The sequence below is a fragment of the Manis pentadactyla genome, chromosome 15 (assembly GCF_030020395.1).
Source record: "Manis pentadactyla isolate mManPen7 chromosome 15, mManPen7.hap1, whole genome shotgun sequence".
Taxonomy (NCBI): Eukaryota; Metazoa; Chordata; class Mammalia; order Pholidota; family Manidae; genus Manis; species Manis pentadactyla.
In genome coordinates, this window is record NC_080033.1 from 25,646,732 (window position 1) to 25,671,861 (window position 25,130).

At 47.1% G+C, this 25,130-nt stretch overlaps 1 protein-coding gene across 9 annotated transcripts in view; it reads right to left on the bottom strand.

The window, feature by feature from the left end:
* The window catches only part of ZNF536 (zinc finger protein 536), a 420,573-nt gene that overhangs the window by 348,319 nt on the left and 47,124 nt on the right, over nt 1-25,130 (bottom strand). For all 9 annotated transcript variants that reach the window (XM_036929913.2, XM_036929907.2, XM_036929912.2 and 6 more), the window contains exon 2: nt 21,126-21,195. The gene's annotated coding sequence lies outside the window, so the exon portion shown is untranslated. The remainder of the gene's footprint in view (nt 1-21,125; nt 21,196-25,130) is intronic.

Genomic DNA, 25,130 nt, shown 5'->3' on the forward strand with positions numbered 1-25,130 from the left:
TCTGTTTCCAGAAAAGAATGATTTAATATCATAAAATAAAGCTTCAGACCTCCATGCCAATTACTGTGTTTAAGTCATCGAAAGCCACCCAGGAAGGTTAGGGGAGCATGCCAGTGTTAAAGGAATGTGTAACCCATCTGCAAAGAGAGGCCAAGTTATGCTGCTTTCTGGGTAAGAAGAGCAACTCGCTAAAAGCTTCAACATAGTGAGAAGAAAATGTCAGACGCCACAACCTTATTGCATTGGCAATAAACATGAGCCAATAACTAAATCATTGTCGCTGGTTTTACTTGTGGGTCAGACTGAGAAATACTGAAACACATAATCAAGTTCTTACTGTATTTTAATAGAGAAAAAGCATAAGATCATAGCCTATTACAATTCCTAAAAGTTACGAAGCAACAGAAATGTGTAAGGGGAAGGGGGCTCACAGCTGAATGAGCAAGGGCAACTCCTGGTTGAACTGGCAGAGTGGACAGCGAGGAACAAACAGCACACCTTCCTAGTTAACCTTTTCTTAGCAGTCTCCTTGGAGTCTGCTCTGAGCCCCCAAAGGGAAGTTTCCAGTGACGAAACAATGAAAACCCAGAAGAATTAAAAACATTTCTCATGGAAAACCAGTGTGCCTGAGGGTGCAAAACGGCTGCATCTCTTTTTGCATGTCCCCTGGCCCTGGGAATGGCGCCTGCTTGATCACAATGGCCCAAACCCAACAGCCATGCTTCACTCAGCGGTGGCTAGTGTTGGGGTGTGTTTAAAGCAATATTTTACAGATCAATCAAAAAAAAGAGGTAAGGTATTTAAATTATTTTAACATCAAGTGGTTTTCAAAGCTATAAATATATATGAGGGAACTAATTGTAAACTTCTCCTAGAAACCCAAATCCAAATTCATGTTGCCATGCGAATTCAATGATAATAAATTACATCCTTCTAAGTAAAGCATCCACTGTAATAAAACACCCGCCCTAGAGAACTCAGAAGCCCTGATCCCAGCTAAAAGGATTCATGCCTTTAGAATTCTGGGCATATATATTATTTTTCTGTCAGTTCTCTCAACTTCTCTCAATTACTGATGTTCTCGATGTAATGAATTTTCTGGGGTTTGATGTGTGATTATGGCTATATTTTTATCTATATGTTTTGTGGTTCTTGTACTTAAGCTTTTTGCTCACAAATCCTTTATTAAAAGTACTAAATTGTAAAAAGCACATTCATATTTCATTCAGTGTTCCATACAGAAATGTGAGTTTTTGCAGCAAACACAGCTGCATAAAGTTACCATAAAATAACACACTAGACTATACATCTCTGCACTTTGAACACTGCAGCTTCAGAAGTAACTTTACTGAAACTAGATTCTCCAGAATGTCTCCACCTTCTTGCTAATACAAACTCACAACCACCTTTCCAATTACCCAAACAAAATCACAGGTTAAAAAGTCACCGTGCATCTTGTGCAATTCCAGGCAAATACCAAAAGTGAGCGCATAGACGTTTCAAATGTGGTATGCCCCACACTGAGACCCTTAACACTTTCCATTTGCTCTACCTCAATATTAAAATAAGAGCCTTACAAAGCCCAAGACAGACACATCTATTTTGATATTCAAGGGTCTTTAGATCTTAACTTGAAATGAATAAACAGAGGAAAGACAATAATCTCACTGTGGGGTGGAGATGGCTCAGGTATTGAGCGAGGAAATGGGTTGGGAGAAAGACCAGACAAAGGCCCCAGCAAGTCCTGGGGATTCCAAGGTATCAATTCGAGACAACAAGAGAGGAGCGGAACTCAAAGCTGAAGTCTGACCAGAGGGAATGAGCATCTCTTTACAAAAATGTCTCTCCAGGGAACACACATGCTGGCCTGGCCAGCTAGCAAGCCACTGACCTTTTGGAAAAAAGGAGTGTAGAATTAAAACTGCCAATAAGGCAAAACAATTACTCAACACTAGGATTTTATGAGCAAATGAATAAATGGGTGAATAATGTGAACATTTGTCAGTTGCAGTCAGCACAGTAAATGAATCTGATATTAAAATTTGGAGGGAAGGAAACTGATGTGACCCTCTGTCAAAGCAAATCAATACATATGTTGAGAGGCCCTATTCTGTGCCTGGCCCATCCGTGCTGTGGTGGACAAAGCAAGGGAAGGGCAGAGATGACACAGACCTCTCCGTGTGTACACTGGACCTTCCTGCTTAAAGCCCCATCAGTGTCAGGAGGGGCCAGGGCAGGTAGTCCCCAGATCCCTGCCTTGCTCACTGGCCTACTCCTGAACTCTGACCCCCAGGCCTGGGTCAGTAAACACCCCCACCTTGTCAGAGGAATATGGAGCAATCCCTACCCAATACAGGGGCCCACGTGCCACTCTTGGCCTCCAGTCGGGTGCTGGAGAAAAGCAGAGAAAGCTGCCGCTTCTCTGTGATGGAGGGGCTAAGACACAGGACAACGACATCTTGGGGGTCTGAAACTAAGACCACAGAGCAGCCTGAGCTGATGCTCCCTACAAACAGTGGGTGCCCAGATGCTCACTGTCAAACACACCTCGGTTTGCAAAGCCCTTTATTTACTAAAGAGAGTTCACCACCCTCCCATACAAATGGGGACCTGGTGCTGTCCGGAGAGAGTTCTTGAGGGGCCCAGTGGAGATACCAGCTCCCCACTCTGCAGTCTCCATTATCAGCAGATGCCCCCTAGCCCCAGCTCCTTCTGGGATTCCTGCACCACCCTGACTAGAGTGGGTGCTCATGCTGTCTACCCCATCTTAGGAAACCAAGCCCCAGGAAGAAGCAGATGCAGCCTCGGGCCCTGGGAGTAATGAGAAGCAAGCCCCCTGGCACTCTGCCTTCAACTCAAGCCTCCCCACTCTTCTATGGCTACTTTCTCAGGTTCTTACTTGGAGTTGTGCAGAGCCTTAGGTATTGGGGGCAGAGGCGTCTGTTTGCCCCACACACTCTTGCCAACCCAGAGGTAAAGGACAGCCAGCAGCTCCCCGAAAGCCATGTACCCCCTCTTCTGAGGGAGGCCTCTTTGCCGACAGGTTGCAAATACAGGTGTGCCTTTGCTCCTGAACACCTTCTCCAGCCCCGTTATGGAAACCTGGACCAGTCTGTCACCCATCAAACTGTGGAGGAAGGTGTATGGCACCAGTGAACAGCCCACAGGGCTGGCTGCTCAGAGGAAGGCAACTGCTGGCTCGGCATTTCACCCCCGCCAACGTGGTAACCACAGCCTCTCACCCCACTGCTCTCATTCCTCCTGACCTAACGAACAGTGTGCTGCTCAGGGTCCTTCCCTGGTCACTCACCTCTCGGCCCCAACCGTCTCCAAGCTGGGGACAAGGAGCGGAGGCCCTCAAAGTCCACCCAGCCAGGCTCCCTCTTGTTCGATCAGCAAAATGAGGAGGGCAGATTACAAATCTGGTTCCACCTCTCACAAAATCTCGGGGCGTCAACTTTCCTATCTGGAGAATGGGGTAATGAGTTCCATTCCCTCCTTTTAGGGGCCTCTAGAAGGCTCAAGTGAAGAAAGTATAAGTGACCTGGTTTTGAAAAGTAGCCATCTGCTCTGAAGGCTAACCCCAGTGTCTCAGGCTATTTCCTCAGCAGAAGTCCTGAGTGAAAGTTGACCCAGGAAGTGCTGTTCACTGGGTTAATGGGGAAGCGGGGAAGAAGGAAGCCGAGGGAGTTGGCAAAGGGGGATGCTAGACTGAGGGCAGCCTGGCCCCCATCCTGCAGGGGCTCCCCGAGGCCCTGAACAGGATCCACCCCAGGTTGTTCCAACCAAGGGGGGGAGGCTGGGTGTCTACCCACCACCTCCCATCCCAGCGTTGATTGAGGGCTGCCCTCAGGCATGAACTCCCCAGCACTTCTACCTGCCCCAATTTCAGGTCATACACACTTCAGTGGCAGGGGGAGCCCCCGGCAGAGCCCAGGGCTTGCCTGAAGAAGCAAGGATGGCTGTGGAGCCAAGGGACACCACCAATGTCTGCTATCCCTGGCCATATTCGTATCAAAAAACAAACAGATAACTAGACTCCCTTCATAGACAGCCCCTAGGTTGTCTGCTTTCCAGAGAAGCTATGAACGTAGCAGATCATGGAAACTTAGTGGAAAACAAACGCCTTCAGAGGCCGTCCTGGGGTGAGTCTCCAGTCAGCCCACCAGTGCTCCCACCTGTAGGCCCGGATGCATCTCCATCACGCAGCACCTGTCACCACACAGATGCACCAGCCACCGAGCTAACCGCTGGGGGACGAGCAGGCCTCACTGGTTTAGGGTCGCACCCTCAGGAGCTTGCGGTCATGTCTGGGAGATGAAGCAGGCTTGATGACAGTGAGGATACAAACGCCATGCCCTGTCCCCATTCAGGAGACTTGGGACACCAGCTGAGCTTCAAAAACCACTCTCAACCCAAAGCTCCTGGATGTTTAAAAATGACACATAACCAAAGCATCTGGAACCAAAATGTTCTCAGGTAAAAACCTCAAGTGTCCATCAAATCCACTGAATCAGAACCACTTTGAGCAACCTGTTAATGGAGGTTTTCCTATATTGGTATTCTAGCTGCCAATGTTGGGAAAAATTATGTAAAATTAACAGGTAAAACAGAAACTTTATAGTCCGGTGGAGAAAAAAGGTCTGAAAAAAATGACTACAGCACCAAGTGTGAAATTATCATCTGTCCCTCCTTTACCAGCCACATCTGGTGAACTGTACCCAGCATGTCCAGTCTGGACATCCTGAAGGCCCTCTGGGTATAGACACCGGGGACCCCAGGAAGGTAGGGGAGGAAAGCACAGCCCAGCCCTGGAGGGACAGGATGCAGAAAGCAAAGACCAACCTAGAAGCAGAGCAATCTCATGGGAGAGGACAGGGACACTGCAGAGGGACACTCTTCAGCCTGGGAAGTTTGCCTGGGAGATGGGGACCAGCTTGACCTTCCTCACCAAGGACACAGCAAGGGGACCTGTGAGGAGCACAGAACCAGTCACAATATGTGAGCGGCAGCTAACGGGAGCTGCCAGCCACTGGCATGTTGGCTGCAGCCTCACCCCCAGCTGTCTGGAGGTGGCGAGCTCCACAGGAGGACACGTCCTCTTGAGAGTATCCCGCAGCACAGTTGAGTTCTAGTCTTGCGGCTGTTGCTCAGAGGCTCTTGTGGACACAGCCACCTTATTCCCCTGTCTGAGTGCCAGTCTCCTCAGACCTCCCGGGCCTTTGTGTAAATCCTCTAGGACTCCGCATGTGACAATCCAGTGCACTGTGGCACTGTTAAAGGGACTGAGCCCCAAAGGCGGGAAACCCAGCGTCAGAGTCCCAGGGTTTTCCTGCAGCAGAGTGAGAACTGGAACTCCCCCTGGTCCCAGCATTCCCCACGTGGCCATGGCCTGGGGTCCTCCTTCCTACAGGATGGACACAGCCTTCGGCCTCCCTGAGACCTGCAGAATATCAGTACAATCTGGTTTGGGGCGTCTGAAAAACTGAGTTCCCTCTTTTTTCATTGTTACACTGGAGATGCATGTATCCTATTTTAGAATGACTTTCTCTATCTTACCCCAAAACCTTCTTTATTAGTGATGGAGAAAATACTATACACAAACAGCTATTACAAAAAATTATTTGTATGATGTGCTCAGACATGCTCTACATCTTTATTTAGTCATCTCCATGAGAGTATCTCAAGTCCTGATACCTTGACACAAGCTCTGTAGAGCCCCTCCACGCACTCCCTTCTCAGCCTGCAGAGGTGGGGCTGGTTTTACAAAGCACGTGTAGCACCTGGCAGGGACCTATCTGCACCCAGCCTGGTAATTCCCATATTCCCAGGGCTTTTTTTTTTTCCAGCATCATACATTATATTTAAGTCTCTCCAGCAATACAAATTTCAATTTGGCCAAGCTCTTTAATATTAATAGTTGTCAATCCAAATGCAGAGTGCATAATAAAAAATTTAATCGAAACGAATAGCTCACATATTTCTCTACCTCCTAAATATAGTCACCAATTAGACAAGAAATTTAGTTATATAACTTTGTAGAATTAAGGCCACCTACTAAAGACCACCAGTTAAGGCTGAGAAAGCCAAAATGCCTGATTCCATTCTGTTAATTACTTTTAAAGTTAAAGCACATCTCACCTTCTATGTCCCTTTATTCATGGGAACAAACTGTGAATATAGAATTCACAGGCATGCAATTCAGGGGAGACTTTGAGAGATGAGATGTTACCAATAATGATACAGCCATCATTTCTATAACACGTTACAGCTTACAGGTCCCAGCCACTAGACCTTCTCAGGCTGGGGCAGCAGGTGGGGGTGGGGGTGACAATAGTGTTGCCACCACCACCACCCCATTTCACAGACAGGATAACTGAGGCTCCAAGAGGGGCAGTGAGCTGCTCTGTGAGCCACAGTCAGGGCGGCCCTGGAGCCAGCCCTGTGCTCCGATCCCAAGCCACCCTTAGAATCCTACCTCCTCAGACACAAAAGCATCACCAGAGGTTATGCCTGTTTAATATGAGCACAGGGTGCTGCTACGGTTCCCCTGCTCTCTGCTGAGCACCCACACATCTCCAAGGTAGCACCAGTCCCAGAGCCTATGAAAATGTCACAGCCAGAATGCTGCTTCAGGCAAGGCAGGGATACAGGCAGGCTTTCCCATGTGACCACCGGGGCCAGATGGGGATGCCCAGAACCTAGCATTTCAGAGAACTGAGCTGCAAGGGAGCCTGCCTGCCTCTCACGTCAAATCCAACTCCATTTTTCAATAGCAGCAACAGCCCTGGGCAGGCGAAAAGGTCTGTTCACTCGCGGAGCTAGTTAGTGGCAGAGCTGAGACGAGAACGTACACACGCACGCACACGCTCACAAGGGTGCACTCAAGCGTCAAGGAGTTCTGCAAACACCGGATACAGCCCCCGCCAGGCTCCCCCAGTTGCGGTGCATCCAGGCTCTTTCCGTGAGCTGCTCTGGGTTTGGCCTTGAGCTACATCAAGCAGGAAGTTTAAATGAAACGGCTCCCAAGTTCCTTAAATGGTTTAATAAAACATATACTGACTGCAATGTGCAGTTTATAGTGGCAAACTATTGCCCCTCAGTTGGGAAAAATGACCTCCAGTCGGCAATATTACTTTCAGCTTCATGATTCTAGTCCACTGTCGGCCATTCCCTCAATCCACCGGGCAATTCTTTTCCATAACAAGGCCGACTGCAGCCATCACGAATACTGCTGCCCAAGCCGGCAGTGTGCCTCCAAACGGCCCCCCGCTCTGCGAACAGGCAGGGGCAGGCAGATGACACCGACGCACACAGAGAACCAGAACGCTGCTTGGGGAGCTGAGACACCAGAAAAGAAGTGTAGGGGATTCAGAGAGATTTGAAGAAATTAAATGTGGTATCAAAGAGCACGCTCCTGTGTGTGTGTGCGTGATCCCTACTCAACACCACTCAGAACCAGGATGGGCACCGAGTTATGCAGTTTCAGGAGGAAATGCCTCAACTCCAGAAATGCTCTTGGCATCTGCAGCCATAAGCTTTAGAAGAAGCAGGGAGGGTTTAATATGAATTTCTAAAACTCTATTCTGTCGATAACAAATAGCTCTTAATAACACTTCTAATCACAAATGCCATTTCCGATATTTGATACTGAGAGATTTTGCCTCATCTAAAAAAGTACTGGAATTTGACTGCCAGAAACTGGTGACCTTTTATCCTAAACTGTGCATTGAGATGGCTTGTTAAGCTCATTAGTATTATATGGTGAATTAGATTAGACATTTTATGATTTCTCAAAAAAGGCTTTTTTGATATAAAAAAGCAGCAATTTCCTTTTTTGACATTTTTCATTTTTCAGGTAATAAAAACGGCACATGTATACCATGGCATAATGGATTAATTAAGGAATATTATGTTTATCTTAACTCTTAACCGAGTTGTACATCTTCATAACTCACTCATAAAAATTAATGCATTATGTTATACCATGGGATGATAGGCCTATTTTTACCAAAGCTGCTCAGAATACATTGTTCTAAATTGGATTATTCTGAGAAATAGTGAATATCATATTCTGATATCATCAGACCAAAATTATATTGTTATTTTAAAATGTTAGATTATATATAAAATCAAAACCTTTTTCCTACTGTGGCTTTGGATTGTCAGACTTTTCTGGCTCTTAGAGGATTAAGCTGCCCTCTCCACCTACACTCACAGGCAGCCTATTTTATATCTTCTCCCATTTACAATGGTTTTGTTTAAAAAACACATGCATTGCATCAAAGAATCACTGGATGATATTTTTTGGCTATTTCTTTGTGTCTTGATGGTAGATGTGAATATAAAAGAATATTCATGCAAGATTCATAAAGGCCCCAGATTTCTAAATCAACAGATGAAAAATCCCTAAAAATAATAATGTCCAGATGTTGCTTATTTAAATGAGCTGTTGCTATTTAATGTTGCCAATCACAAAAGTGATAGAATTTGTGAATTTCAAGGTATTCATAATTTTCAGAGGATTATAATTTTTTATTAAGAGAGCATCCAGAGCGATTAAAATCAGCCATTTCAATAAATACAAATGATTCTCGCACAGAGGTTACCTTTATCACCGCAGCCTCACACCACAAAGCCCACCCCCTCATGCTGCAGATTCTCTTTCTTTTCCAGGCCCCCTTCAGGGGAAAATGCAACTTGCCAGGCCTAAAATGTAAGTTGTTTTTAATATGCTAGAACTTCAGAGTTGGAGGGACCCTTAGGAATCATACAGACCTAATTTCTCTTTGGGTCGGTGAGAAAATTGAAGTTCCGGGAACTCAAAATGTTTGACCCAAAGCCCCTCAACTGAGAAGGAAGAAGAAAGCTATGGGAATCTAGTCATCTGAGTCCCAGCCAGGGCATTGTCTGCTCACTGAAGTTTAGGTTCAGTGTTGACATAATCCCAGGAAACCAATATGGCTGAAGGAGCTTGTGAGGCAGGGACCCCCAGGCCCCTTTCCAGGGCAGAGCACCTCCAGGTCTGGGCCTGGGCACCTGCATACAAATCAGTTCTCCCAATAATTCCCAAGCCACTGCTAAAATATGTTCCCTGGTCCCATGTCTTTCAAATTCCAAAAGAGTTTCTTTCAAGTGAGACAGGATGAGGGGGTCAATAAACCAATCTTCCCTAGTTGACATCAAGGGCCCCGCCCCAGAGCTAGCAGAGTTAGGAAACATTCAAATGGCCATCAGGAGAATCTGTGTTTGAGAGACTGGAGGTTGGGGTGGCAGACAGAGCCCAGCCTGATATGCCTAAGTCTTCCTTCTGCAAAACCCTGGAGGGGACAGGAAGCTCCAGCTTCACATTCTGGGCCAGGCCCACCCCTCAGCTTCACTGGGTGTCTGAACTGCATGACAAGGTAAGGTAGAGCATAGTCCTTCTGGAAGTGGGCTGTGACCCACAGTCATCTGGGCTTGCTTCCCCTGGTCCAGAGGCAACCTAGAGGTTAGCCTTTATCCAAAGTAGGTGGCGACGTAGCTTTGACTTCTAATGGCTGTCCAGAGTTAGCCCACTCTTCTAAAGCAAAAGGAATGCTGGGAACGACCTGGTGGGACTCCTGGTGGGCATGAGGTTTTTCTGGAAAATTCAACTCACAGAGGGCACTCTTAACAAGGCCAAGAGGCTCCTACTGCCTGGCTCCTGAGCTCCCATAGTGATATGTCTGTATTATTATAAAGCACAGACTCACTGTCTTGGCTGTTCATTTAGCCTCAAGAAAAGGCTGGCTGAGGAGTTTCACCACACTGTGCAGCTGTTCCTTTTCCTGGGCTGCCACCCACTCTGCATATTCTGAGATGATATCTGCATGGCTCATGCTCTGGTGACATCCTTGGCTACCTGGCAGAAAAGCTCAAGTGCACTGGTACCTGTGTTTCCACTGGCAGAAACACTTACCTCCTCTCTCACAAGACAGAGCTCTATTCCAGAACATGTCAGCCACCTGAACTGAACACCTTCTTTAATAAGTTGTCATAAAACCCCCAAAATTTCAAAAAAGAAGCATCTTGGGGTCAAACTTGTGTTCTATTAAGAAAATCACTCACATAGAAATTCTGTTGAGCTGGATGTGAACTTCCCCAGGCATACCAAGAGACATATTACTGTATCTAGAAAGACTTCAGTAATAAGGTGCCTCATCACATCACAGTAGAGTTTCTTAATCAGGCTTTCGTTAGATATATGTGGTTGAAAGTTGAATATGGAACACCAACAAACCAAAGGGAAGCTGCCTGGACTTGATGTTGAGCTGGGCTTCAAGACGATTCTGGAAAACTCATGGGGAGGGTCTCAGCATCTGAGGCACAGGGGAAACGGTAAAATTTTGGCCACTGGGAGGTTATTCCCCGCTGGGGCCTCGTGGCTGACTGCAGGGCATCTCAAACCCCTTATCAGTCAGCTTTGTTCTAATGTCTTCTGTGTCTGTCAAACACCAGCCCTAAACTCCCAGGCCTGAGTCACATCAGGAGCCCAGTGCAAGTACAAGAACAGTAGCAGGTGGCTCAGAGGAGGGCTGAAGGATGCTGCGGCCCCGCCCCAGCCCCCAGCAGGGCCGAGGCCATTCAGAAGACCACGTGTCCACAAGCACCTCCCTTCCCCTTGACCTCTGACCCCAGCACACTAGGTAAACATGGAGAAGAACTAGCTCTAACACGATGTCTCAGCAAGAACCTTCTCCATTCTTGGATGCATCCCTGGTCCCCGAGGGGTGCCGGGGCAGAGAGCAATCTCAGCACAGGCCGGGCCAGCATTCTGCGGTTAGAAGCAGCAGCTACAGAAGCAGGACCAAGACCCTGGAGAGATCCACCCACCCCTCTCCCTGGCTGGTTCCCAGGCTCTCCTCCCAGATACTACTGCATGGTTAAAGACTGAAGGACGAGGGCCTCACCCCAGAGGAAGCTCACTGGCCAGCTTCCTCAGGAGGCCTTCGCCACCTGGGACTGTGACCAAGAAGGGCAGACACAGGGACTTCTTCCAAGCAGCCAGGGGTTCTAGCTCAGTCACCTGGCCTAGGCCCATCGTCAGGGCAGTGGGCACCTGGTCCTGCTCTGCTGTCCTCCCACAACACCAACAAGGGCAAGTCGTGGCCATCACACTCCACTGCCCGTACCAATAGCGATCCTCACTTCCCTCCAGCCTCAACGACTGCCCCCTTTCATCTACACTGTCTTAATCTGGGAGGCAGCATCAAATACTTGAAATACACACAAGATATACACAAAATGGGATAATGACAGTACTTATTTCATGAGATCATTACAAGAATTAAATGAGATCATGCATATAAAATGAGGGCAGTGCCTGGCACTTGGTAAATAGTCAACAGCGCTAACAGCTGCCCGCATTTGATTTCACCACAAGCTGAGCTGCCCAACCCCAGGCCAGGCCCCAGGGAGGCCTCCCAATAGGTAAGAACATTTAGAGACAGAAGGAGCACATGAAACACTTCCTGCAGGTCAGGGAAGGATTAGAGCCAAAAATGGCCACATCTGGCAGTAAAGATGACCAGGGAACCTGCCTGGTTTTTCTCTCAACTGGAGAATAAATAATCACCATCCCCATGATTAAAAGTCTTGCCTTTACTGCAGAGGTTTACAAACACTTTTTCCCACCCACAACTGTTTTTCAAATGAAAGCTTCACAAGTTAGCTCACTGTGTAAAACAGATGCGCAGGGAGTGGCCCTGGATGGAGGGGCCCATATGTCCTGCAGCCTACCGCCCCCCGCATTTCATACTCTGTGTAAAGACCATTCTTTAGCTTTTCCCTGACAACATTGGACCAGTGGTTCTCAAAACGCAGTTCCAGGACCAGCAGCATTGACACTGCCACAAACTTATTAGAAATTAAAATTCTTGGACCCCACCCCATATCTTCTGAATCAGAAAATCTGGGTTGGGGCCCAAAGTTGTGTTTTCACAAGCCCTCCAGGCAACTGCGATGCTTGCCCAAGTTGGAGCCCCACTACCCTCGCTGTACCAGTGGTTCACACCCCAGATACATGTGAGCAGCACCCCCTCAATGTCTTCCCCTGAGGAGAGTCCTGATTCGATTGGTTTGGGGTGAGGTCCAAACTTTGGTGGATCTTAGAAGCTCCCCAGCCAATGCTAGGCAACAGCACAGGTTGAGAACCACCATCTAGTCCCTAGCCACTCACAGTGTTCTCCAAGGAACAGTGGCAGCATGGCCTGGGCCCCTGTTAGATCTCTGTCCCCCAGACCTACTGAGTCAGATCCTGCATGTTACCACGATCCCCAGGGAGATAGAGGCAGGGAAGGCATATTACTGACACCCTGATCATGGTGGTTCTGGTTAAGACCTGGAAAGAACCATATACACCATACGGCCAAACCACTCACCCCCTGGGTAGGAACCTGGGCTGAATGGCCTGAGACGTCCCAGGCCACCCTGACTGCTGCAGCTGGTGGACAGTCAGAACCAGCCTTCTCGCTCCCGGGATGGCTCTCCCTCCCATACCTACAAAGCCTCTAGCCAAGCATGCTTGCCTCAACCTCCCCTGAAAGCTGCTCTCAGCCTTTAGTCCCTGAGGCCAGAGGAGAGGGGTAGAGGCTGTCCTGCAGAAGGAAGCAGGAACTGAGTGATATCTGGGGGTGGCAAGAATTCCCACTGGGCATTCTGAAAGCCCCCCAAACACCTGCCAGACAGTCTGCCATTTGCTGTCTTGCTACTGGAGGGCTGATAATTGGGATGTCACATTTCTAGAAACACTGAAGTCATGTATAAACACACCCATATTGGGGCCTAAAGAGGAGAAAGAGAAATTTGGTGAATAATTTCAGCATATACCTGTACTTTTGTTTTTAATGTTGATATTGTCTCAAGTTATATTTTGTTAAGGAATCAAAACTACACTGTTGAGCCCCGCTCACTCATAAGAGCATTATTTTGCGTTAACTTTTTCTAGATGTGAAATAAACCACACACATGAACATGAGGAAAACTTGATAATCTTCTTGCAGTATCTCAGGAAGAAAATTCAAATGTGTTTGGAGAAGGGAAAATCCAATGCCTACACCCACCATGACCATCCCAACAAATACAGGCAGGCACACACATGTGTGCGTACACACACACACACACACACACACAAGTCTACATCTCCAGCCAATATTCCCTCCCCTCTGAGCTGCAAGCTCTTCAGTGTTGGGAGCCACATCCCACCCACCAGGGCTGAGAACAGGACTCTTAGTAAAGATGTAGCTAATAGTCAGCAGAATGACTGAGTGAAGTGAGGTCAGAGCCAGAAACAGCAGGGCACCCCAGGTCGAATGACTTTGTGGACCATGCTACCACCACCTACTGGGCTATTGCAGCAGAGGCCAAGACCCAAACTTAGTCTTTAAATGGAAAAAAAAAATCATAGATAGCCCCATTTCCAAAACACATTATTACTTATTTCTCCCACTTATTCTCAGACACAAAACAATTACCAGACCAATTCATTCCTTGAACATTTACCAAGCACCTACTAGGTGCAGGCCCCTTGCTTAAGGCATCACTGCACATTTTCAAAGATGAAACTCGAAGTCTGAAGTCATTGCTGTCTTTCTTACAAGACACTAATGTTCTGGTCACATTATCATCCTATAACTCACATCTATCATACTTTCCTTTGTGCAAAAGGAATTGCACCAAAACACTGTAAGAGTCCAGCTCTACTAGACTTAAACCACAGCCAAAAGTCCATGAAAAACACCATTTTGCTTCACTCTGCAACCACAAGACGGCCACCATTGAAATACAATAGTTACTAGGAAGAAATGTCATGCATTTCCAAACAAAAGAAGAACCACATTTCTTTGCTGGAGCTGAACTCAGGATCCATCATTCCCTGGAGCCCCCAGTACTCCCTAAATACTTGGACTGATGGATTATTTCCATAATGCACACAGATATGTGAAATCAACTATGGCTTTTCTCTCCATTGAAGAATAAACAAAAAAATACCCACATTTTGTCCTCTGTATGGGGAAATATCAGAAGGCTCCTGGTGCCAAGTCCACACATTGTGGGGGTTGGAGAGGGTAGAGAGAAGGGAAGGCTGAGAGAGACAACTGCCTGATCCCTCATTAGCAACAGCTGACCACCTGAGCTCAAGAGGCAAAGGGGATGCCCGAGGCAAGTCTCTGCAAAATGGGAGGGAAGATCTCCACATTTGGAGAAAAAGAGTTGGGGCTGGCCAAAGACATCTATACTAGGATTCATGACAAACAACATATGATCAAAAGAATGAAGGGGAAAGAATCAATCAACACATTCTCCTGTACAACTGGTTTTCTTTCCTCTGGGTTAGGGAAATAATTCACTTTTTTAATGCAAGAAGAAGTTATTGATTGGCTTAGTTTTTCTCCTAATCCTGAGGAAATGCTGTGCATGTAGACATGCAGGCATGCTTAAACATCTCCCTCAGCAGAGCCAAAAGTTCATCCTGCCACGCAGCACATGGCATGGATCTTAGAATTCAAGCGTAAGAAATAAAGGGATGCTCAGCTCACCTAACACCACCTCCCATCCTCATTGACTCCCTAAATGGGCCACCTTTCCCAATGATGATGTCACATTTTAATATAATTACATTTTTTTTCAGCTAGGACCTGATCTCAGGCCTACAGAAACCTCAGTAAACATTCCCTATAAAAGCAATCTCTAAATGATTATGTTTAAAGGGACAGCAACAAGTGTAAGGTGTGGAATGACAGGAACAAGCATCTGAATTCTAGGTTAGCCATCTTCAAACCTGTGACTTGAGCAAGTTAGCTAACTTTGCTGAGCCTCAGTTTCTTTGTCTGCAAAGTGGGTGGCTGACAGGATTAACCAGGGTAAGGGGTAGCAAGCTCTTACCATATGGCAAGCTTGGCAACAGTTTTGGCAAAGGGTCAGGTGGGAAATACTCTAGCCTCTACAGGCTACATGGTGTCTTTCCCAACTACCCAGCTCTGCCACTGTAGTGTGAAAGCAACTGCAGATGATACACAAATGAATGGGAGTGCCCGTGCATTAAAAAAATTTTATTTATGAACACTGAAATTTGAATTCCATATACTTTTCATGTGTTACAAAACATTATCTTTGTTTTGACTTTTTCCAATCATTTAGAAATGTAAAAGCCATTCTTAGTTCACAAGCTATATAAAAACTGGCAGAACACAGTGAGATACCATCTCACACCATTATGATGGCTACTGTTAAAAAAACAGAAAGTAAACATTGGAGAAGATATGGAGAAATTGAAATCCTTGTGCACTATTTGTAGGAATGTAAAATGGTACAGCAACTATGGAAAACAGTATATGGCCATTCCAAAGAATATTAAAAATGGAATTACCATATGATCCAGCAATTCCACTTTTGGGTATATGTCCTAAATAACTGAAAGCAGGGTCTTGAAGAAATATTTGAATATCCAGAGTCATAGCAGCATTATTCACAACAGCCAAGATGTGGAGCAACCAAGTGTCTATTGATGTATGTATGAATGGATACGCAAAATGTAGTGTGTGTACACACACCCTTATACACATATATACACAGTGGAATATTATTCAGCCTTAAAAAAGGAAGAAAATCCTGTCACATGCTAAAACACAAATATGCCGTTTGAAGACATTATGCTAAGGAAAAGAAGCCAATCACAAAAAGACAAATTCTGTATGTTCCACCTACATTCGATACCTACAATAGTCAAATTTATAGAGACAGAAGGTAGAATGGTGATTTCCAGGGGCTGGGGGTAGGGGCTGGGAGTGGGTGCTCACTGAGTACAGAAGTCAGTTTGGGAAGTCGAAAATGTTCTGGGGAGGATGTAGGATGGCTACACAACAATGTGAATGCCACTGAACTAAGTACTTAGAAATGGTAAAATCTTTCATGGTTAAAGTGGGTGTATTTTATATTATGTATATTTTGACACATTTTTAAAAATTTCTTTAAATGTTATAATAAAACAAAAAAAGGCAGTGTGCAGGATGTCACCCAGAGGCCATAGTTCACCAACCCATGGCATAGGGCATAAAAGCAGTGCAGTAAACATCCCCCAAAAAAGGACAATGAGTGAAAGGCTCTCAGGGTTTTGTGTAAAAAGAGGGCTCAGGGTCAAATGAGGAGATTATAAGACTTATTCATTCCAGTCTTTACCAAGCATCCCCTCTGGGGTCAATAATCATCGGGGCATAGACGCACAGAGAGAGGGGCACCCCCAGGTCCTGCAGCCCTGCCCTCCCATCCTGCACACTGCTGTGTAAGGAAGTCTACCCATGCATGTGTGTGGACACGCCCTGGGGTGTGCTGGGCGCCCTGTGGCGGGACGAGGGGGACGAGGCCATGCAGCAAGGCATGGACACACACCCTCCTTGGAGTGGTCAATGATCTTGTCAGGAATAGAAAAGTTCAATGACTACAAGGGTGAGTTTAATTATATGTTGTCGCTGACTAGCAGTGGTTACGATAGTACAATTACACATGTATTTATCAGCAAGATACTTGCATACATAATAAACCAAAAGCAAAACATTAAATTTCAGTGGGTGCTAAAAATATAAAATTGGGGCATGACGTGGTGCAGTCTTACTGGCAAGGGGCTAGGAGAGAAAAGCCACGGACCCCCATCCCTTTTAAGAGCTGGCTGTTCCCACCCAACCTGACCACACGACACGCATCCCAGGAATGCAGTCCCCAAGCCCCAAGTAAGTCCCAAACCCCAATGGTTGTCAACAATGCTCCTTCACAAAGGAAAGGGGATGGGGAAGCTGACTTAGGAAACTCACCACCCTTTCTGACTCGGGCTCTGAACTTGCTAACCACGGTCCCCAGGGGTGTTGGGACACTACATGCTTGGCCACATCATGGGGTTCCTAGCTTTGGTAAGAGTCTGAGGAGAAAAGGTAATTATCTGAAAATGGTCTATATTTTCCTTGATCTTGAATAAAGAGGGAGAAAGGGACAAAGATAAGTAAATGGAGAAAATGTAAATAACAGCAACACACATTTATTAAACACCTACTCTGAGCCAGCACCGGTTTAAGCACATCACACAGATTATTTGTCATTCCTGATTTACAGGTGAGAAAACTGTAGCACAACAAGGCTGAGCCCTTCACACCTGGTCATACAGCCAGCAAGCAGGGCAGCCAGGGTTCCAACCCAGGAAATCTGGTTCCCGAGCCCATTCCTTTGTTATGGGTTGCCAGTTTTAGGGGTCATTTATCTCTCTCTTCATTGTTTTCTTACTGATACTGCCATGCTGGTCATTGAACAATAATTTAAAAGTCAAGGATGGGGTGTCTTTTTCTCCTCATGACTGGAAATAAGTTTTCCAATAGACAGGTACCCACTGTGCTGGATGTGGGAACCCCACCACCCAGAGCCGCAGTCTGCCTCCTCAAATGGCTGATCCCACATGGCTGAGCATCGACCAGTCCCACAGAGCCCAAGCATGGCAAGTCTGAGGAGGACACACAAGAGCCTCTACAAGATCATGAAACACACTATAAATCACAGTCTTGCCCAGGAGACATAGACAACCAGTCATCTGGACAGGAAGTCTTCTGAGCCTCATAAACTCTTTGCCCATGTCTCACTTTGAAAGAGGTCACCTTCCCTCACTTTGCCTCGTGTCTTCAGCTCCAGTCACCTGTGCATGTGCCCTTGTAGATTTTTAAAGATATTTGTACAACAAGACACCCATGTAATTAATTCAGCTTACAGAGATTGCTAGGCACAGTCCTAGGCATTATTCTTTTTTTATTTTAAAAAAGGATTAAAAAGACCAGATAATGAGAATGTCTTTCTTTCTATAACTGGCCATTTTTATGTAAAAAAGAATGTTTGGGAGGGCAAGGGGTGAAGAGATGGTAAAAAGTGAGATTTCATTTGGACCACCGGGCCTACTATTCTAAGGTTCTATTTGAGTTTGAGATGAGTTCCATCCATCCACCAAGCCATTTATCCATCCACCCATTCATCCATCTATCCAGCCAGCCAGCCATCCTGTCATCTACCCAGCTAGCCATCAATCCATCCATCTACTCATCCATCCACCCACACACACATTCATCCATCTATCCATCTAGCCATCCACCCATCCATCTTTCCAGCTGCCAAAGTTTTCTTGAGAACCATCTATGGATCAGGCACAATTAGGAAAATAACACAAAATACACAGGGCCCTTCTCTCACCAAGTTTACACTGTACTAGGAGAGACAGACCAGAAACCAGCAAAGGAGTGTGTTGCCAAAATGCTCCCTGCTCCAAACATCACAATGTACTTGAAATCCTCTTAACACAAAGGTAAGTCAGAGCCATTTCCTCATTCTTTGTTATCATCAAGGATCTGTTGTAAAAACAAACAAGAGTGTCTTCTATGGAAATGCTAACAGTACAAAAATGTGTTCTGATGTGGCAGAATAATTTGCAGGCAAATACTATAGGCAATAATATTTTTGTGACAAAACCTTTATTTCTTCTCTTCTTTGATTTAAATATATACATGTATGTGGGTGCACACGTATCAAGATTCAAGTATTTCAATATAAATTTTGCATTCAAAATACTTTTCCTGATTTCAGTTGATTGCATATTTCAAGCCAATGTTGCAAGCAGTAATTTTTGTTCTGAATCAAAAACAAGGATATCCCTCTCTCTCTCTCCCTCCTCATCTCTCTCTCTCTCTCTCTCTCTCCACCCCCGTGCCCAACACCTGTCCTTCGTCCCCCATCCTCTAGCCCTAAGAAGCCCAGATATCCAAGCTGCTTTCAGAGCTGAGTGGGATCAAGGGAAAAACCTGAAGGTTTCTGGAAGGTTTCTGGGGCTCTGGCTGAGGCTCGCGCCAGAATAGCAGGACAAGCCTTACCACTTTGATTTGAATGTGTAATTGTTTGAATACATCTTGCCTGCACTACAATAGTGTCATCCTTGGTTGACACAGATTTTAAAGCCCTTTGAAAAGGTGGAATGTTATCAACCATGGGTATGATTATAGTGGGATTTAGGTGGACGAAGCTAAGATTCAGGCCCTCACTCGGACCAGGCTCTATGACAGAACAGGGAGAAGAAAAAAGTAAGAGGCTGTATTCCAGTCAGGAAAAGGAAGCGGCGTGTAGCCATCATCCACACATCTTCTCTCCCAAAGTTGAAGGTGTCGCAAGGAGCACCACGAAACTCTGGAACCCCCAAGGAGAACTCCCCCAGACCCCCAACAATCTGCTGATGTTCCTACCACATCAGACCAGTGGTTCTCAGACAGGATGACTGTGCCCCTCAGGGGACATTTGGGAATTTCGGGAAACATACTGGTTGTCACGGCAGAGGGAGAGGGTATACAACCAGCATCCTGTGGGTCAGGGCTGGGGGTGGGGGTGCTGACCAGCCTACAGAGCCCGGACAGACCCCAGAGCAAAGACCTGCCCAGCCCCAAATGTCAGTAGTTCCAAGCGAGAAACGCCACCTTAGCATCCAGAGAGGCTGAGCCGAAGCCAGAGGGAGAAAGGATGGGCGAGGAAGGAGCAGTTGCAGGACAGAGGCCTGAGGTTGCCTCCTCGGGCTTAGCTCTCTCTCCTGCTCGCGCCAGCAGACCCAAGCAAATGACGGAAAGAATAAAACAGGAGAGGGAAGAAAGGAGTCTTTGAGCCAAATTACTTACTCGTTTGCCTTTTGATCTAAAGCACACCTTCCTTATTATGCGTCAGAAGGGACTGGAAAACTAGCAATTTTTTTCTTCAAGGCAAAACAACCCAGGCCCAACAAAAACACAATAATCTCTCTGGCAGATCCCTGGGACTGTCCAACCTCTCCCTGACAAATCACAGCAGTACCTACAGATGTCAAATTCACCCACCAAGCCCAAATCACATGCCCGATTACTAAGGCAAAGAATTGTGAATTTCATTAAATATGTTAAAGGGGAAAAAATCAGCCTTGAAAAATAGTAATCCTGTCTTTCAACAAAAATATTATAGGAAGCTATGAATTTGGTAGATCCGAATAGGATGTTGGTACATGTTTTACTAAGGTAATATAATGGCACACTATTATTAGATCACATTAATCATTACTGTGCCAACGGCGCTGACAGCCCCACTGAAAAGGATTGAAAGGCCTGGTAATGGATATAAATTACCCATTGTGTGATAAAAGGATTTTTACTAAGAAGGTAAGAATAAAACAGCAAATTTCTAATATAACTGTTGTGTAAAAACCAAAATAAAAGTAATCCATGGTCAGTAATATCCACAAAATCAGAAGTAAGCACTTTTCCAACAAGATAAAGTCACAATAAAAATATATATATTCAGTGTAATATAAAATTAATTTCTGGGTATATAATTCCACTATCAATTTCCCTGGTGTATACAGGGAACCTCTGAGGCCCATGGTCAGGAGAAGGTGGGTTTGGCTAATTAGATCCAAGGGTGAGTTTACAGAGAGATCAGGGTCAGCGCAGACGAGGGGGCTGCAAACATCAAATACAAGCTCTGCCCTTTTACTGATGTTTTAACTTTTTATCAGCTTTGATGCCAAGGAAACACTCTGTTAATGAGCTTGTGATTTTGAGTCTGATTGAGATGGCAAATATGGGGCTGTTCTGAGGCAAGTTTCCTCCAAGATGGGGCGAGGCCGTAGAACCACTTGGAGAGTATGGGGCAAACCGACCGTGGGTGCATGGACTGGGCCACCTGTCCTTGGGCAGCAGCCCCACCTGCTCACTGGCTCGCATTCCCGCTGACAGCTGGTGGATGGTAACTCGAGGAAGTCATACAGAGAGAAAGAAGCTAACCTCCCAGGGCTTTGTCTCATCTGTGACCCCATTCTGAGACTTCCTGAGCAGGTCTTGAAATCACACATTCATCCCACCCAGAAGACCCGGGACATACACTGGATCAGAGAGATCTGTGAATCTGGAACCTTTTCTGCAGCCCCTCTCAGTTCAGGGAGGAGAAGGGAGGAGCTGCAGGGGCTCTTATCCAACACAGGGGTCTGCAATCCAAAGAGGGCAGCTGGGCTCCCCACACACAAACTCACAGACAGACACCATTTCAGCGAATTACAAAATGATGAAGTTCCTTACCAGGTGAGTCTTAAAGCAATGGAGCTCCCTCCTGGCTGAAGGGTATTCTTAAAGCCGTGGTGGGCAGGAACTGCAAAAATAAGACCTGTTAGCAATTCTCCATGTTGGACATATCGACTTCAATAAGATAGGTAAACAGCATTCCAAGGTAACAATCTGCCAGTTAGTTGAGTCTAACAACATTTAATAGCCCCCACTGCCCCAATTCATTGAGCAATTTAAAATTGGGAACTATGTGACCTTTGTTGCAATAAAACAAATTTGCTCAGCTTCTTTTAATGGGAAACTGCCACCTGCAAAAAGAGAAGCGAGTGGGGCATCTAACCATCCCTTCTGCGGATGGGACAGAATAAGAAGTAGGAGCCAGTAAGGGCGCCGCTCTCCCTCTTGCCCTCTCCCTCCCTCTCTCCATCTGTCCCTCCCTCTCTCCCTCTCCCTCTCCTTCTCTTTCTCTCCCTGTCCCTCTGGTTCTTTCTCTGTCTTTGGAATTCTAAAAGTTGAGGAACTGGTGAGATAGCCACGGCTTCTTTTTTCTCCCAGACCCTAGGAGGCCCCCAGAGACCCCAGTTCCACCCAGATATCAGTCGCCACACCTGTTTGGTGACCAGGGCAGCATTCAGTGGTTCCAGACCAGGAACCCAGGAACCTGCAACTGCCCCAGGATCTGGGGCGTCGTACAACCTCAAAGTCCTCTCTCCTGAAGCAAGACCAGGAGAGCAGGAGCCAGTTAGGCATTTTACTTTCTTATTTTGTTTTATAACTCAAATAAATTGCACATAGATGATCTCATCTACTATGGCACACTTGGAGGAGATGGAGGCCTAGATGCCCATCCACAGTAGCTCTAGAGCCACTGGCTGGGGAAATCAAGGCCAAGCCACAACCTGTGATTTCCAGCTCACACTTGGGTCCAGTGTAACTCAGAAGCTAATCTGTTTATGGGCAAGCAAAAATTCCCTCTTAATTGGTTATATTTTGCTGAAGCTGAAGCTGTACATACAGATACCACAGAAATAGAATTCTGGTAGGGATTCAAGGATATGTCTACAAATGGGAAACCAGAAGATGCCTTCAGAGAGCCCATGGTGGCGGCCCCAGGCCAAGAAGTTTGGACATGAGGCCACTGGTTTGCAACACTCCATCCAACTCCAAGATTGATTTCTGGCAACCAGAATGGCACTTGCTGATTGCAAGCTAGAAGTGTTTTCTCAAAGTGTAACAGAGACACTGCTGTTTGTAAACTGATTTCTACCTGCCTATCTTGAGACATAAAACAAAAGTTTACATCTCAACCACCTGTAACAGGAAAGAAATCACAAGTTTCTTTCCCTCTCCCTCCTTCTCTCTCCTCAATCAAATTATCTTTTGTGTTGTGTTGTTCTGTTTCACTCAACTTTACAATCTAATGTGAAAAATAGATGCTCAATGCTATGCATTCCTAGGTTTTGGCCCAGCAATGGGCAGAACAGGCCCCCAGCATCTGGTTGGTTCTGCGAGACTCCCTTCTGTGTTCACAAGACCCCTTAAGTTTAGGGAGGTTACATGAGGTAGGGGGACAGACGCAGATTTTATATCCTGGCTCATGGCTTGCAAAAGTCTAGAACTATTCTCCAGGGGCTGTTCATTTAGTAGCTTTGTACATTCCAATGACAGGGAGAACATGGAGAAACTGGGGACATCCCACACCCACTCAGCCTCCAGCTCCACACCATTGATCAGAACATCACTGTCTCCTGCAATCTACACAAAGGGCAGTGATGGGAGCTTCTATGCTGTACATTTTTCAAGATCCCGGCACAAGCCCTGTGGCAGCATTAGGGGCTGTGCCCTCTTAAGAGGTCCCCCAAATAATTAGGGGTTTATCTAAAGGTGTCTGGCCCACCTGGGCAAGTTTAGCCCAACAAGTTTAGAGGCTACACTGGACCTCAGGAAAGGAAACAAGTCAGTGACATGTGTCCTTCTAAACCAGTTTTAGTAAGAGGGGGGTCCTGGCGTCTGATGTCATCACATCACTGCAGTGATCATATCAGACCTCCGAAGCTCTGCAGGTGGAGTGGGAGAAGGGGAAACACCAGCCAGGAATTCTGCCTTCCTCAATGAAGGAAATGGCCTTTTGGTGCAAGTAAGTAACTCACAATTAGAGAGCACGCAGTGACATAACCAGGAACAGGTCCCTGATAGGAGACACCCCTCGCCCTTGCCTCCCGAGGGGACCCCATGCTGAGGGGGTGGAGGAGGGGGGCCACCCAGGGGACACTGCCAACAAGCCCAGTTTGGTGCAGTTACCACCAGATGAGAGGAAATGGGGGAGGGGCAGTTAACAAAGGCAGCAAAAGCATGGCATGGGTCAAGGGGGCTTGGGCACGGCCACCCCACCAAAAAAATTATGCCCTCCACAGGCATGTTTCAGTGCCTGAAACTCCACCTGTGATAAATCAATAACCCCTGCTTCCCCTTTGAAACACAGGTAAGGCACATATGCAGTCATCCACAGGCACTGGCTCCTGACAGCGAATGGACTCGAGACCTGTCCATTCAGTGCCTCGTGCACACAGTGTGCCAGCCCCCACGGCTGACCAGAGGGCAAGTAGGCCTTCCACAGGATACAGAGATACCCACTGTGTGATGGTCTGGCTGAAGGGAGAGGGCCGAGAGGCATGTCAGAGGTGGGAAGTGGAGCACCAGGGAGGAAGGGCGCTCGAGCAGGGCCCTGAAGCAGGTGCAATGGAAACTGTGGGACAGAGGCAAGCGGAGAGCAAAGGCCAGGGCCCCCGACATGAGAGGGTGTGGGGTTCCAGGAGAAAGTATGGCTGCAACTTCAAGAAGGGAGAGAGAGAGAGAGCAGGGTGCCAGGGAGGTTGGGAGCATCTCTTACAGCCTAGAGCACCTCCAATGCCCCTCTGAGGAATGGGAAGGAGGAGGGGGTGGGCAGCACTAAGAGGGATTTTGAAGGAGAATGGGGAGGACAGGAAGATGTGGGGACACAGACAGGAAAAAGAAAGTGGGAGGTGGCCTGGACAGCTCTGGTCGGTCCTGGCACGCAGTGAGCCCACACTGCAGCCTGTCACTGTGAATTCCACCAGCAAAGCTGTGCCCATCCAGGGGGCCTGGCCTGTTCCCTGGAACAGCCCTGCACTGGTGCCTCTGCCCATGGGAGAGGGAGGCCAAGCTCTGGGAAGAGCCAGAGAAGCCTTCACTGAGCAGGAGCCCAGCCTTGCAGACTTGAGCCCAAGGGTACTGAAAGAGAAGGTGACTGGTGAGTCAAAAGAGGAGCAGAGATGCAACACCCCCACGAGGGTCAAGGCCCTCTGTAATGAGCCCCAAGTTCAACGCAAAGAGCCTTCCTCTAGACCAACACGTTGCCTTCCCATGAACATCACACACCTGTCTCTCTCTATATATACCATGGCAACTAGGCCATCTCAGCAGGGAGAGACGATTTACAGAGGGAGGGCCTGCCATGTGCCACACTAAGAGCAGTCGCTGTGTCACCTCCCAGTACAGGAGGACACTGCTGTGTCCCATCCACCTCCCAGGTCCCGGTAGGTGTTGAGTGGGAGGGAGGTGGGGGCAGAATGCATTCCTGGACAGACAGAGGGCCTCCCTTTCCAGGGGGTGTCCAAGGCCCGGCAGCAGGAGCAGGGCTCTGTGGAGGAGTCTGGGCAGTCCAGCGCAGGTGGGAGCTGGGTAAAACGGCTTTCCTTCCAGGAAAAGAGTTGAGAAAGAAGGACTCAGAGAGCCAGCTGCACTCCTTCAGCCCTCTGCCTGGGGAAGGGTGTGGCTAGCAGGAGACACTTCTGGAGCTATCTGGAAATAACACCCCAGTTCTCTAGGTCAACACCTTGAACCCTGCAGTCCTGAGCAGCAGGCCCTCTTCTGTCTGGAGGCAGAGGAGCTTCTTCTCCAGGGCCCACCACCAGGCGGCTACAAGGCTCCCACCTGCCCCGGACTGCCCTCAGTGTGGCACATGGCAGGCCCTCCCTCTGTACATCGCACAAGGACCAC